This window comes from Phocoena phocoena, chromosome X (assembly GCF_963924675.1).
Source record: "Phocoena phocoena chromosome X, mPhoPho1.1, whole genome shotgun sequence".
Lineage (NCBI taxonomy): Eukaryota > Metazoa > Chordata > Mammalia > Artiodactyla > Phocoenidae > Phocoena > Phocoena phocoena.
In genome coordinates this window covers 65048709-65061292 of record NC_089240.1, presented here as the reverse complement: position 1 = coordinate 65061292, position 12584 = coordinate 65048709, and positions in this window count along the sequence as shown.

The window sequence follows — 12584 nt, the reverse complement described above, 5'->3', positions numbered from 1 at the left end:
ATCTCTGGGAGATTTTTGCCATTTGATATTATGTGGAGCTGGGACGTCTCTTCTGGATCAGTGTCCTGAAGTTGGCTCTCCCACCTCAGAGGTGCAGCACTGACTCCTGGCTGCAGCACCAAGAGCCTTTCATCCACATGGCTCAGGAAAAAAGGGAGAGAAAGTAGAAAGAAAGAATTAGTAGACATAGGAAGAAAGAACGAAAGAAAGAAAGAAAGAAAGGAAGGAAGGAAGAAAGGAGGGAGGGAGGGATGGAGGGATGGAGGGAGGGAGGAAGGATGGAAGGAGGGAAGAAAGGAAAAACAGAAAGAAAGAAGATAAAGTAAAATATAATAAAGTAGTATTCAAATATAATAAAGTTATTTAAAAAAATAATTATTAAGAGAATAAAACCAAAAAACAAAAAAATGGATGGATAGAACCCTGGGACAAATGGTGGAAGAAAGCTATACAGACAAAATCTCACACAGAAGCATACACATACACACTCACAAAAAGAGGAAAAGGGGAAAAAAATCATAAATCTTGCCCTCAAAGTCCACCTCCTCAATTTGGGATGATTTGTTGTCTATTCATGTATTTCACAGATGCAGGGAACATCAAGTTGATTGTGGAGCTTTAATCCGCTGCTTCTGAGGCTGCTGGGATAGATTTCCCTTTCTCTTCTTTGTTCTCACAGCTCCCAGGGGCTCAGCTTTGGATTTGGCCCCGCCCCTGCGTGTACGTGGCTGGAGGGCATCTGTTTTTCGCTCAGACAGGACGGGGTTAAAGGAGCCGCTGATTCAGGGGCTCTGGGTCACTGAGGCCTGTGGAAGGGAAGGGCACAATGCGGGGCGAGCCTGTGGTGGCAGAGGCTGGCGTGACGTTGCACCAGCCTCAGGTGCACCTTGCATTCTCGCGGGTAAGTTGTCCCTGGATCACGGGACCCTGGCAGTGGCGGGCTGCACAGGCTCCCCGGAAGCGGGGTGGGGGGGATAGTGACCTGTGCTTGCACACAGGCTTCTTGGTGACAGAAGCAGCAGCCTTAGCGTCCCATGCCTGTCTCTGTGGTCCGCGCTTTTAGCTGCTGCTCACGCCTGTCTCTGGTGCTCCTTTAAGCAGTGTTCTTTTTTTTTTTTTTTTTATCTATTTATTTATTTATTTATTTATTTATTTTTTTAAACATCTTTATTGGGGTATAATTGCTTTACAATGGTGTGTTAGTTTCTGCTTTACAACAAAGTGAATCAGCTATACATATACATATGTTCCCATATGTCTTCTCTCTTGCGTCTCCTTCCCTCCCACTCTCCCCATCCCACCCTTCCAGGCTGTCACAAAGCACCGAGCTAATATCCCTGTGCCTTGCGGCTGCTTCCCCCCAGCTATCTACCTTACTACGTTTGTTAGTGTGTATATGTCCATGACTCTCTCTCGCCCTGTCAAAACTCACCCTTCCCCCTCCCCATATCCTTAAGTCCATTCTCCAGTAGGTCTGCGTCTTTATTCCTATCTTACCCCTAGGTTCTTCATGACATTTTTTTCCCTTAAATTCCATATATATGTGTTAGCATACGGTATTTGTCTTTTTCTTTCTGACTCACTTCACTCTGTATGACAGACTCTAGGTCTATCCATCTCATTACAAATAGCTCAATTTCATTTCTTTTTAAGGCTGAGTAATATTCCATTGTGTATATGTGCCACATCTTCTTTATCCATTCATCCGATGATGGGCGCTTAGGTTGTTTCCATGTCCTGGCTATTGTAAATAGAGCTGCAATGAACATTTTGGTACATGACTCTTTTTGAATTTTGGTTTTCTCAGGGTATATGCCAAGTAGTGGGATTGCTGGGTCATATGGTAATTCTATTTGTAGTTTTTTAAGGAACCTCCATACTGTTCTCCACAGTGGCTGAACCAATTCACATTCCCACCAGCAGTGCAAGAGTGTCCCCTTTTCTCCACACCCTCTCCAGCATTTATTGTTTCTAGATTTTTTGATGATGGCCATTCTGACTGGTGTGAGATGATATCTCATTGTAGTTTTGATTTGCATTTCTCTAATGATTAGTGATGTTGAGCATTCTTTCATGTGTTTGTTGGCATTCTGTATATCTTCTTTGGAGAAATGTCTATTTAGGTCTTCTGCCCATTTTTGGATGGGGTTGTTTGTTTTTTTGTTATTGAGCTGCATGAGCTGCTTGTAAATTTTGGAGATTAATCCTTTGTCAGTTGCTTCATTTGCAAATGTTTTCTCCCATTCTGAGGGTTGTCTTTTGGTCTTGCTTATGGTTTCCTTTGCTGTGCAAAAGCTTTGAAGTTTCATTAGGTCCCATTTGTTTATTTTTGCTTTTATTTCCATTACTCTAGGAGGTGGGTCAGAAAGGATCTTGCTGTGATTTATGTCATAGAGTGTTCTTCCTATGTTTTCTTCTAAGAGTTTGATAGTTTCTGGCCTTACATTTAGGTCTTTAATCCATTTTGAGCTTATTTTTGTGTATGGTGTTATGGAGTGATCTAATCTCATACTTTTACATGTACCTGTCCAGTTTTCCCAGCACCATTTATTGAAGAGGCTGTCCTTTCTCCACTGTACATTCCTGCCTCCTTTATCAAAGATAAGGTGTCCATATGTGCGTGGGTTTATCTCTGGGCTTTCTATCCTGTTCCACTGATCTATCTTTCTGTTTTTGTGCCAGTACCATACTGTCTTGATTACTGTTGCTTTGTAGTATAGTCTGAAGTCAGGGAGCCTTATTCCTCCAGCTCCTTTTTTCGTTCTCAAGATTGCTTTGGCTATTCGGGGTCTTTTGTGTTTCCATACAAATTGCGAACTTTTTTGTTCTAGTTCTGTGAAAAATGCCAGTGGTAGTTTGATAGGGATTGCATTGAATCTGTAGATTGCTTTGGGTAGTAGAGTCATTTTCACAATGTTGATTCTTCCCATCCAAGAACATGGTATATCTCTCCATCTATTTGTATCATCTTTAATTTCTTTCATCAGTGTCTTATAATTTTCTGCATACAGGTCTTTCGTATCCTTAGGTAGGTTTATTCCTAGATATTTTATTCTTTTTGTTGCAATGGTAAATGGGAGTGTTTTCTTGATTTCACTTTCAGATTTTTCATCATTAGTATATAGGAATGCCAGAGATTTCTGTGCATTAATTTTGTATCCTGCTACTTTACCAAATTCATTGATTAGCTCTAGTAGTTTTCTGGTAGCATCTTTAGGATTCTCTATGTATAGTATCATGTCATCTGCAAACAGTGACAGCTTTACTTCTTCTTTTCCGATTTGGATTCCTTTTATTTCCTTTTCTTCTCTGATTGCTGTGGCTAAAACTTCCAAAACTATGTTGAATAAGAGTGGTGAGAGTGGGCAACCTTGTCTTGTTCCTGATCTTAGTGGAAATGCTTTCAGTTTTTCACCATTGAGGATGATGTTTGCTGTGGGCTTGTCATATATGGCTTTTATTATGTTTAGGAAAGTTCCCTCTATGCCTACTTTCTGGAGGGTTTTTATCATAAATGGGTGTTGAATTTTGTCGAAAGCTTTCTCTGCATCTATTGAGATGATCATATGGTTTTTCTCCTTCAATTTGTTAATATGGTTTATCACATTGATAGATTTGCGTATATTGAAGAATCCTTGCATTCCTGGAATAAACCCCACTTGATCATGGTGTATGATCCTTTTAATGTGCTGTTGGATTCTGTTTGCTAGTATTTTGTTGAGGATTTTTGCATCTATGTCCATCAGTGATATTGGCCTGTAGTTTTCTTTCTTTGTGACATCCTTGTCTGGTTTTGGTATCAAGGTGATGGTGGCCTCGTAGAAGGAATTTGGGAGTGTTCCTCCCTCTGCTATATTTTCGAAGAGTTCGAGAAGGATAGGTGTTAGCTCTTCTCTAAACGTTTGATAGAATTCACCTGTGAAGCCATCTGGTCCTGGGCTTTTGTTTGTTGGAAGGTTTTTAATCACAGTTTCAATTTCAGTGCTTGTGATTGGTCTGTTCATATTTTCTATTTCTTTCTGATTCAGTCTTGGCAGGTTGTGCATTTCTAAGAATTTGTCCATTTCTTTCAGATTGTCCATTTTATTGGCATAGAGTTGCTTGTAGTAATCTCTCATGATTTTTTTTATTTCTGCAGTGTCAGTTGTTACTTCTCCTTTTTCATTTCTAATTCTATTGATTTGAGTCTTCTCCCTTTTCTTCTTGATGAGTCTGGCTAGTGGTTTATCTATTTTGTTTATCTTCTCAAAGAACCAGCTTTTAGTTTTATTGATCTTTGCTATTGTTTCCTTCATTTCTTTTTCATTTATTTCTGATCTGATTTTTATGATTTCTTTCCTTCTGCTAGCTTTGGGGTTTTTTTGTTCTTCTTTCTCTAATTGCTTGAGGTGCAAGGTTAGGTTGTTTATTCGAGATGTTTCCTGCTTCTTAAGGTGGGCTTGTATTGCTATAAACTTCCCCCTTAGAACTGCTTTTGCTGCATCCCATAGGTTTTGGGTCGTTGTGTCTCCATTGTCATTTGTTTCTAGGTATTATTTTATTTCCTCTTTGATTTCTTCAGTGATCACTTCATTATTAAGTAGTGTATTGTTTAGCCTCCATGTGTTTGTATTTTTTACAGATCTTTTCCTGTAATTGATATCTAGTCTCATGGCGTTGTGGTCGGAAAAGATACTTGAAACAATTTCAGTTTTCTTAAATTTACCAAGGCTTGATTTGTGACCCAAGATATGATCTATCCTGGAGAATGTTCCATGAGCACTTGAGAAAAATGTGTATTCTGTTGTTTTTGGATGGAGTGTCCTATAAATATCAATTAAGTCCATCTTGTTTAATGTATCATTTAAAGCTTGTGTTTCCTTATTTATTTTCATTTTGGATGATCTGTCCATGGGTGAAAGTGGGGTGTTAAAGTCCCCTACTATGAATGTGTTACTGTTGATCTCCCCTTTTATGGTTGTTAGTATTTGCCTTATGTATTGAGGTGCTCCTATGTTGGGTGCATAAATATTTACAATTGTTATATCTTCTTCTTGGATCGATCCCTTGATCATTATGTAGTGTCCTTCTTTGTCCCTTTTAATAGTCCTTATTTTAAAGTCTATTTTGTCTGATATGAGAATTGCTACTCCAGCTTTCTTTTGGTTTCCATTTGCATGGAATATCTTTTTCCATCCCCTTACTTTCAGTCTGTATGTGTCTCTAGTTCTGAAGTGGGTCTCGTAGACAGCATACATAAGGGTCTTGTTTTTGTATCCATTCAGCCAATCTGTGTCTTTTGGTGGGAGCATTTAGTCCATTTACATTTAAGGTAATTATCGATATGTATGTTCCTATTTCCATTTTATATATTGTTTTGGGTTCGCTACTATAGGTCATTTCCTTCTCTTGTGTTTCGTGTCTAGAGAAGTTCCTTTAGCATTTGTTGTAAAGCTGGTTTGGTGGTGCTGAACTCTCTCAGCTTTTGCTTGTCTGTAAAGGTTTTAATTTCTCCATCAAATGTGAATGAGATCCTTGCTGGGTAGAGTAGTCTTGGTTGCAGGCTATTCTCCTTCATCACTTTCAGTATGTCCTGCCACTCCCTTCTGGCTTGTAGGGTTTCTGCTGAGAGATCAGCTGTTAACCTTATGGGGATTCCCTTGTGTGTTATTTGTTGTTTTTCCCTTGCTGCTTTTAATATGCTTTCTTTGTATTTAATTTTTGACAGTTTGATTAATATGTGTCTTGGCGTGTTTCTCCTTGTATTTATCCTGTATGGGACCCTCTGTGCTTCCTGGACTTGATTAACTATTTCCTTTCCCATATTAGGGAAGTTTTCAACTATAATCTCTTCAAATATTTTCTCAGTCCCTTTCTTTCTTTCTTCTTCTTCTGGAACCCCTATAATTCGAATGTTGGTGCGTTTCATGTTGTCCCAGAGGTCTCTGAGACTGTCCTCAGTTCTTTTCATTCTTTTTTCTTTATTCTGCTCTGCAGTAGTTATTTCCACTACTTTATCTTCCAGGTCACTTATCCGTTCTTCTGCCTCAGTTATTCTGCTATTGATCCTATCTAGAGTGATTTTAATTTCATTTATTGCATTGTTCATCGTTGCTTGTTTCATCTTTAGTTCTTGTAGGTCCTTGTTAACTGTTTCTTGCATTTTGTCCATTCTACTTCCAAGATTTCGGATCATCCTTACTATCATTATTCTGAATTCTTTTTCAGGTAGATTGCCTATTTCCTCTTCATTTGTTAGGTCTGGTGGGTTTTTATCTTGCTCCTTCATCTGCTGTGTGTTTTTCTGTCTTCTCATTTTGCTTATCTTACTGTGTTTGGGGTCTCCTTTTTGCAGGCTGCACTTTCGTAGTTCCCGTTGTTTTTGATGTCTGTCTCCAGTGGCTAAGGTTGTTTCAGTGGGTTGTGTAGGCTTCCTGGTGGAGGGGACTAGTGCCTGTGTTGTGCTGGATGAGGCTGGATCTTGTCTCTCTAGTGGGCAGGTTCACGTCTGGTGGTGTGTTTTGGGGTGTCTGTGGCCTTATTATGATTTTAGGCAGCCTCTCTGCTAATGGGTGGGGTTGTGTTCCTGTTTTGCTAGTTGTTTGGCATAGGTTGTCCAGCACTGTGGCTTGCTGGTCGTTGAGTGAAGCTGGGTGCTGGTGTTAAGATGGAGGTCTCTGGGAGATTTCCACCGTTTAATATTATGTGGAGCTGGGAGGTCTCTTGTTGACCAGTGTCCTGAAGTTGACTCTCCTACCTCAGAGGCAGAGCCCTGACTCCTGGCTGGAGCACCAAGAGCCTTTCATCCACACAGCTCAGAATAAAAGGGAGAAAAAGTAGGGAGAATTAGTAGAAGTATGAGTAAAGAAAGAAGGAAAGGAGGAAAGGAAGGAAGGAAGAAAGAAGCAAAGAAGGAAAGAAAGGAGGGAGGGAGGGAGGGAGGGCAGAAGGAAGGAAGGAGGGAAAGAAGGAAAAAAGAAAGAAAGATGATACAGTAAAAATAAAATAAAGTATAATATAGTTATTGAATTAAAAAATATTTAGAAAAAAAAAAAGGGACGGATAGAACCTTAGGACAAATGTTGGAAGCAAAGCTATACAGAGAAAATCTTACACAGAAGCATACACATACACCTTCACAAAAAGAGGTAAAGGGGGAAACATCATAAATCCTGCTCCCTGAGACCACCTCCTCAATTTGGGGTGATTCGTTGTCTAAAGGAGGGAAGGAAGGAAGGAAAGAAAGAAAGAACGAAGGTAAAGTATAATAAAGTTATTACAATTAAACTTAATTATTAAGAAAAAGAATTTTTAAAAAAAAGTCATGGACGGATAGAGCCCTAGGACAAATGGTGGAAGCTAGAGTATACAGACAAGATCTCACACAGAAGCATACACGTACACATTCACAAAAAGAGGAAAAGGGAAAAAAATCATAGATCTCGCTCCTAAATTCCACCTCTTCAATTTGGGATCATTCCTTGTCTATTCAGGTATTCCACAGATTCAGGGTATATCAAGTTGATTGTGGAGCTTTAATCCGCTGCTTCTGTGGCTGCTGGGAGAGATTTCCCTTTCTCTTCTTTGTTCTCACAGCTCACAGGAGCTCAGCTTTGGATTTGGCCCTGCCTCTGCGTGTAGGTCGCTGGAGGGCGTCTGTTTTTTCGCTCAGACAGGACGGGGTTAAAGGAGCCGCTGATTCGGGGCCTCCGGCTCACTCAGGCCGGGGGTTGGGGGATGGGGGAAGGAGGGGCACTGCGTGCGGGGCCGGCCTGCGGCGGCAGAGGCAGCGTGACGTTGCGGCAGAGGCCAGCGTGACGTTGCACCAGCCTGAGGCCCGCCGTGCGTTGTCCCGGGGAAGTTGTCCCTGGATCCCGGGAACCTGGCAGTGGCGGGCTGCACAGGCTCCGCGGAAGAGGGGTGTGGAGAGTGACCTGTGCTCGCACACAGGCCCCTTGGTGGCGGCAGCAGCAGCCTTAGCGTCTCCCGCCCGTCTCTGGGGTCCGCGGTTTTAGCCGCGGCTCACGCCCGTCTCTGGGGTTTGCGCTTTCAGCCGCGGCTCGCGCCCGTCTCGGGGGCTCGCGCCCTCAGCCGCGGCTCGCGCCCGTCTCTGGGGTTCGCGCTTTTAGCCGCGGCTTGCGCCCGTCTCTGGAGTTCCTTTAAGCAGCGCTCTTAAACCCCTCTCCTCGCGCACCAGGAAACAAAGAGGGAAGAAAAAGTCTCTTGCCTCTTCGGCCGGTGCAGGCTTTTCCCCGAACTCCCTCCCGGCTAGTCGTGGTGCACTAACCCCTTCAGGCTATGTTCAAGCCGCCAACCCTAGTCCTCTCCCTGAGCTCCGTCCAAAACCAAAACCCGAGCCTCAGCTCGCAGCCCCGCCCGCCCAGGTGGGTGAGCAGCAAGCCTCTCAGGTTGGTGAGTGCTGGTCGGCACCGATCGTCTGTGCAGGAATCTCCCCGCTTTGCCCTCCGCACCCGTCACTGTGCACTACTCCGCGGTCCCGAAACTCCCCCCTCTGCCTCCCGCAGTCTCTGCCTGCGGAGGGGCTTCCTAGTGTGTGGAAACTTTTCCTACTTCACAGCTCCCTCCCACTGGTGCAGGTGCCGTCCTTATTCTTTTGTCTCTGTTTTTTCTTTTGCCCTACCCAGTTACGTGGGGAGTTTCTTGCCTTTTGGGAGGTCTGAGGTCTTCTGCCAGTGTCCAGTAGGAGTTCTGTAGGAGTTGTTCCACGTGTGGATGTATTTCTGGTGTATCCGTGGGGAGGAAGGCGATCTCCGCGTCTTACTCTTCCGCCATCTTCAAGGTCCCCCTAAGCAGTGTTCTTAATACCCTATCCTCGCGCACCAGGAAACAAAGAGGGAAGAAAAAGTCTCTTGCCTCTTCAGCAGGTCCAGACTTTCCCCCGGACTCCCTCCCAGCTAGCCGTGGTGCAGTAACCCCCTTCAGGCTGTGTTCTCGCCACCAACCCCTGTCCTCTCCCACCCTCCACTCCCAGACCCGCCCGCCCCAGCCGGTGAGCAGAGAAGCCTCTCGGGCTGGTGAGTGCTGGCCGGCACTGATCCTGTGTGCAGGAATCTCTCCGCTTTGCCCCCTGCACCCCTGTTGCTGTGCTCTCCTATGTGGCTCCAAAGCTCCCCACTCCACCAGTTGCAGTCTCCGCTCACGAAGGGGCTTCTAGTGTGTGGAAACCTTTCCTCCTTCACAGCTCCCTCCCACTGGTGCAGGTCCCATCCCTATAGTTTTGTCTCTGTTTTTTCTTTTGCCCTACCCAGGTACGTGGGGGTTTTCTTGCCTTTTGGGAGGTCTGAGGTCTTCTGCCAGTGTCCAGTAGGTGTTCGGTAGGAGTTTTTCCACGTGTAGATGTATTTGTGGTGTATCTGTGGGGAGGAAGGTGATCTCCGCGTCACACTCTTCCGCCATCTTCCCGGAAGTCCCTCTGGAGAGTTTTTACCATGTATGGGTGTTGAATTGTCAAAAGCTTTTACTGAATCTTTTGAGATTATCATATGATTTTTATCCTTCAAGTTGTTAATCTGGTGTATCACATTTTTTTACATCTTTATTGGAGTATAATTGCTTTACAATGTTCTGTTAGTTTCTGCTTTATAACAAAGGGAATCAGTTATACATAAACATATGTTCCCATATTGCTTCCCGCTTGTGTCTCCCTCCCTCCCCCCCTCCCTATCCCACCTGTCTAGGTGGTTCCAAATCATTGAGTTGATCTCCTTGTGCTATGCGGCTGCTTCCCACTAGCTATCTATTTTACCTTTGGTAGTGTATATATGTCCACATCACTCTATCACTTTGTCACAGCTTACTCTTCCCCCTCCCCATATCCTCAAGTCTATTCTCTAGTAAGTCTGTGTCTTTATTCCTGTCTTAACCCTAGGTTCTTCATGACATTATTTTTTTCTTAGATTCCATATATATGTGTTAGCATATGGTATTGGTTTTCTCTTTCTGAGTTCCTTCACTCTGTATGAAAGACTCTAGGTCCGTCCACCTCACTACAAATAACTCAATTTCGTTTCTTTGTATGGCTGAGTAATATTCCATTGTATATATGTGCCACATCTTCTTTATCCATTCATCTGCTGATGGACACTTAATTTGCTTCCATGTCCTGGTTATTGTAAATAGAACTGCAATGAATATTTTGGTACATGACTCTTTTTGAGTTATGGTTTTCTCAGGGTATATGCCCAGTAGTGGGATTGCTGGGTCATATGGTAGTTCTAGTTGTAGTTTTTTAAGGAAGCTCCATACTGTTCTCCATACGGTCTGTACTAATCCACATTCCCACCAGCAGTGCAAGAGTGTTCCCTTTTCTCCACACCCTCTCCAGCATTTATTGTTTCTAGATTTTTTGATGATGGCCATTCTGACTGGTGTGAGATGATATCTCATTGTTGTTTTGATTTTCATTTCCCTAATGATTAATGATGTTGAGCATTCTTTCATGTGTTTGTTGGCAGTCTGTATATCTTCTTTGGAGAAATGTCTATTTAGATCTTCTGCCCATTTTTGTGTTGGGTTTTTTGTTTTTTGGTTATTGAGCTGCATGAGCTGCTTGTAAATTTTGGGGATTAATCCTTTGTCAGTTGCTTCATTTGCAAATATTTTCTCCCATTCTGAGGGTTGTCTTTTGGTCTTGTTTATGGTTTCCTTTGCTGTGCAAAAGCTTTGAAGTTTCATTAGGTCCCATTTGTTTATTTTTGTTTTTATTTCCATTTCTCTAGGAGATGAGTCAAAAAGGATCTTGCTGTGATTTATGTCATAGGGTGTTCTGCCTATGTTTTCCTCTAAGAGTTTGATAGTTTCTGGCCTTACATTTAGGTCTTTAATCCATTTTGAGCTTATTTTTCTGTATGGTGTTAGGGAGTGTTGTAATCTCATAGTTTTACAGGTGTCTGTCCAGTTTTCCCAGCACCACCTATTGAAGGGTCTGTCCTTCTTCCACTGTACATTCCTGCCTCCTTTATCAAAGATAAGGTTACCATATGTGCGTGGGTTTATCTCTGGGCTTTCTATCCTGTTCCATTGATCTATCTTTCTGTTTTTGTGCCAGTACCATACTGTCTTGATTACTGTAGCTTTGTAGTATAGTCTGAATTCAGGGAGCCTGATTCCTCCAGCTCCGTTTTTCATTCTCAAGATTGCTTTGGCTATTGGAGTCTTTTGTGTTTCCATACAAATTTTGAAATTTTTTGTTCTAGTTCTGTGAAAAATGTCAGTGGTAGTTTGATAGGGATTGCATTGAATCTGTAGATTGCTTTGGTTAGTAGAGTCATTTTCACAATGTTGATTCTTCCAATCCAAGAACATGGTATATCTCTACATCCATTTGTATCATCTTTAATTTCTTTCATCAGTGTCTTATAATTTTCTGCATACAGGTCTTTTGTCTCCTTAGGTAGGTTTATTCCTAGATATTTTATTCTTTTTTTTCAGTGGTAAATGGGAGTGTTTTCTTGATTTTACTTTCAGATTTTCATCATTAGTGTATAGGAATGCAAGAGTTTTCTGTGCATTAATTTTGTATCCTGTTACTTTACCAAAGTCATTGTTTAGCTCTAGTAGTTTTCTGGTAGCATCTTTAGGATTCTTTATGTATAGTGTCATGTCATCTGCAAACAGTGACAGCTTTACTTCTTCTTTTCCGATTTGGATTCTTTTTATTTCCTTTTCTTCTCTGATTGCTGTGGCTAAAACTTCCAAAACTATGTTGAATAAGAGTGGTGAGAGTGGGCAACCTTGTCTTGCTCCTGATCTTAGTGGAAATGCTTTCAATTTTCACCATTGAGGACGATGTTGGCTGTGGGTTTGTCATATATGGCCTTTATTATGTTGAGGAAAGTTCCCTCTATGCCTACTTTCTGCAGCGTTTTTATCATAAATTGGTGTTGAATTTTGTCAAAAGCTTTCTCTGCATCTATTGAGATGAGCATATGGTTTTTCTCCTTCAATTTGTTAATATGGTGCATCACATTGATTGATTTGCGTGTATTGAAGAATGCTTGCATTCCTGGGATAAACCTCACTTGATCATGGTGTATGATCCTTTTAATGTGCTGTTGGATTCTGCTTGCTAGTATTTTGTTGAGGATTTTTGCATCTATGTTCATCAGTGATATTGGCCTGTATTTTTCTTTTTTGTGACATCTTTGTCTGTTTTTGGTATCAGGGTGATGGTGGCCTCGTAGAATAATTTTGCGAGTGCTATATTTTGGAAGATTTTGAGAAGGATAGGTACACATTCTCTAAATGATTGAAAGAATGTGCCTGTGAAGCCACCCGGCCCTGTGCTTTTGTTTGTTGGAATGTTTTTAAAGACTGTTTCAATTTCAGTGCTTGTGATTGGTCTGTTCGTATTTTCTATCTGCCTGGTCCAGTTTTGAATCTTTGTACTTTTCTAATAATTTGTCCATTTCTTCCAGGTTGTCCATTTTATTGGCATAGCGTTGCTTGTAGTAATCTCTCCTGATCCTTTTATTTCTGTGGTGTCAGTCGTTACTTCTTTTTCATTTCTAATTATGTTGATGGAAGTATTCTCTCTTATTTTCTTGATGAATCTGGCTATCGAATTATGAATTTAGTTTATCTTT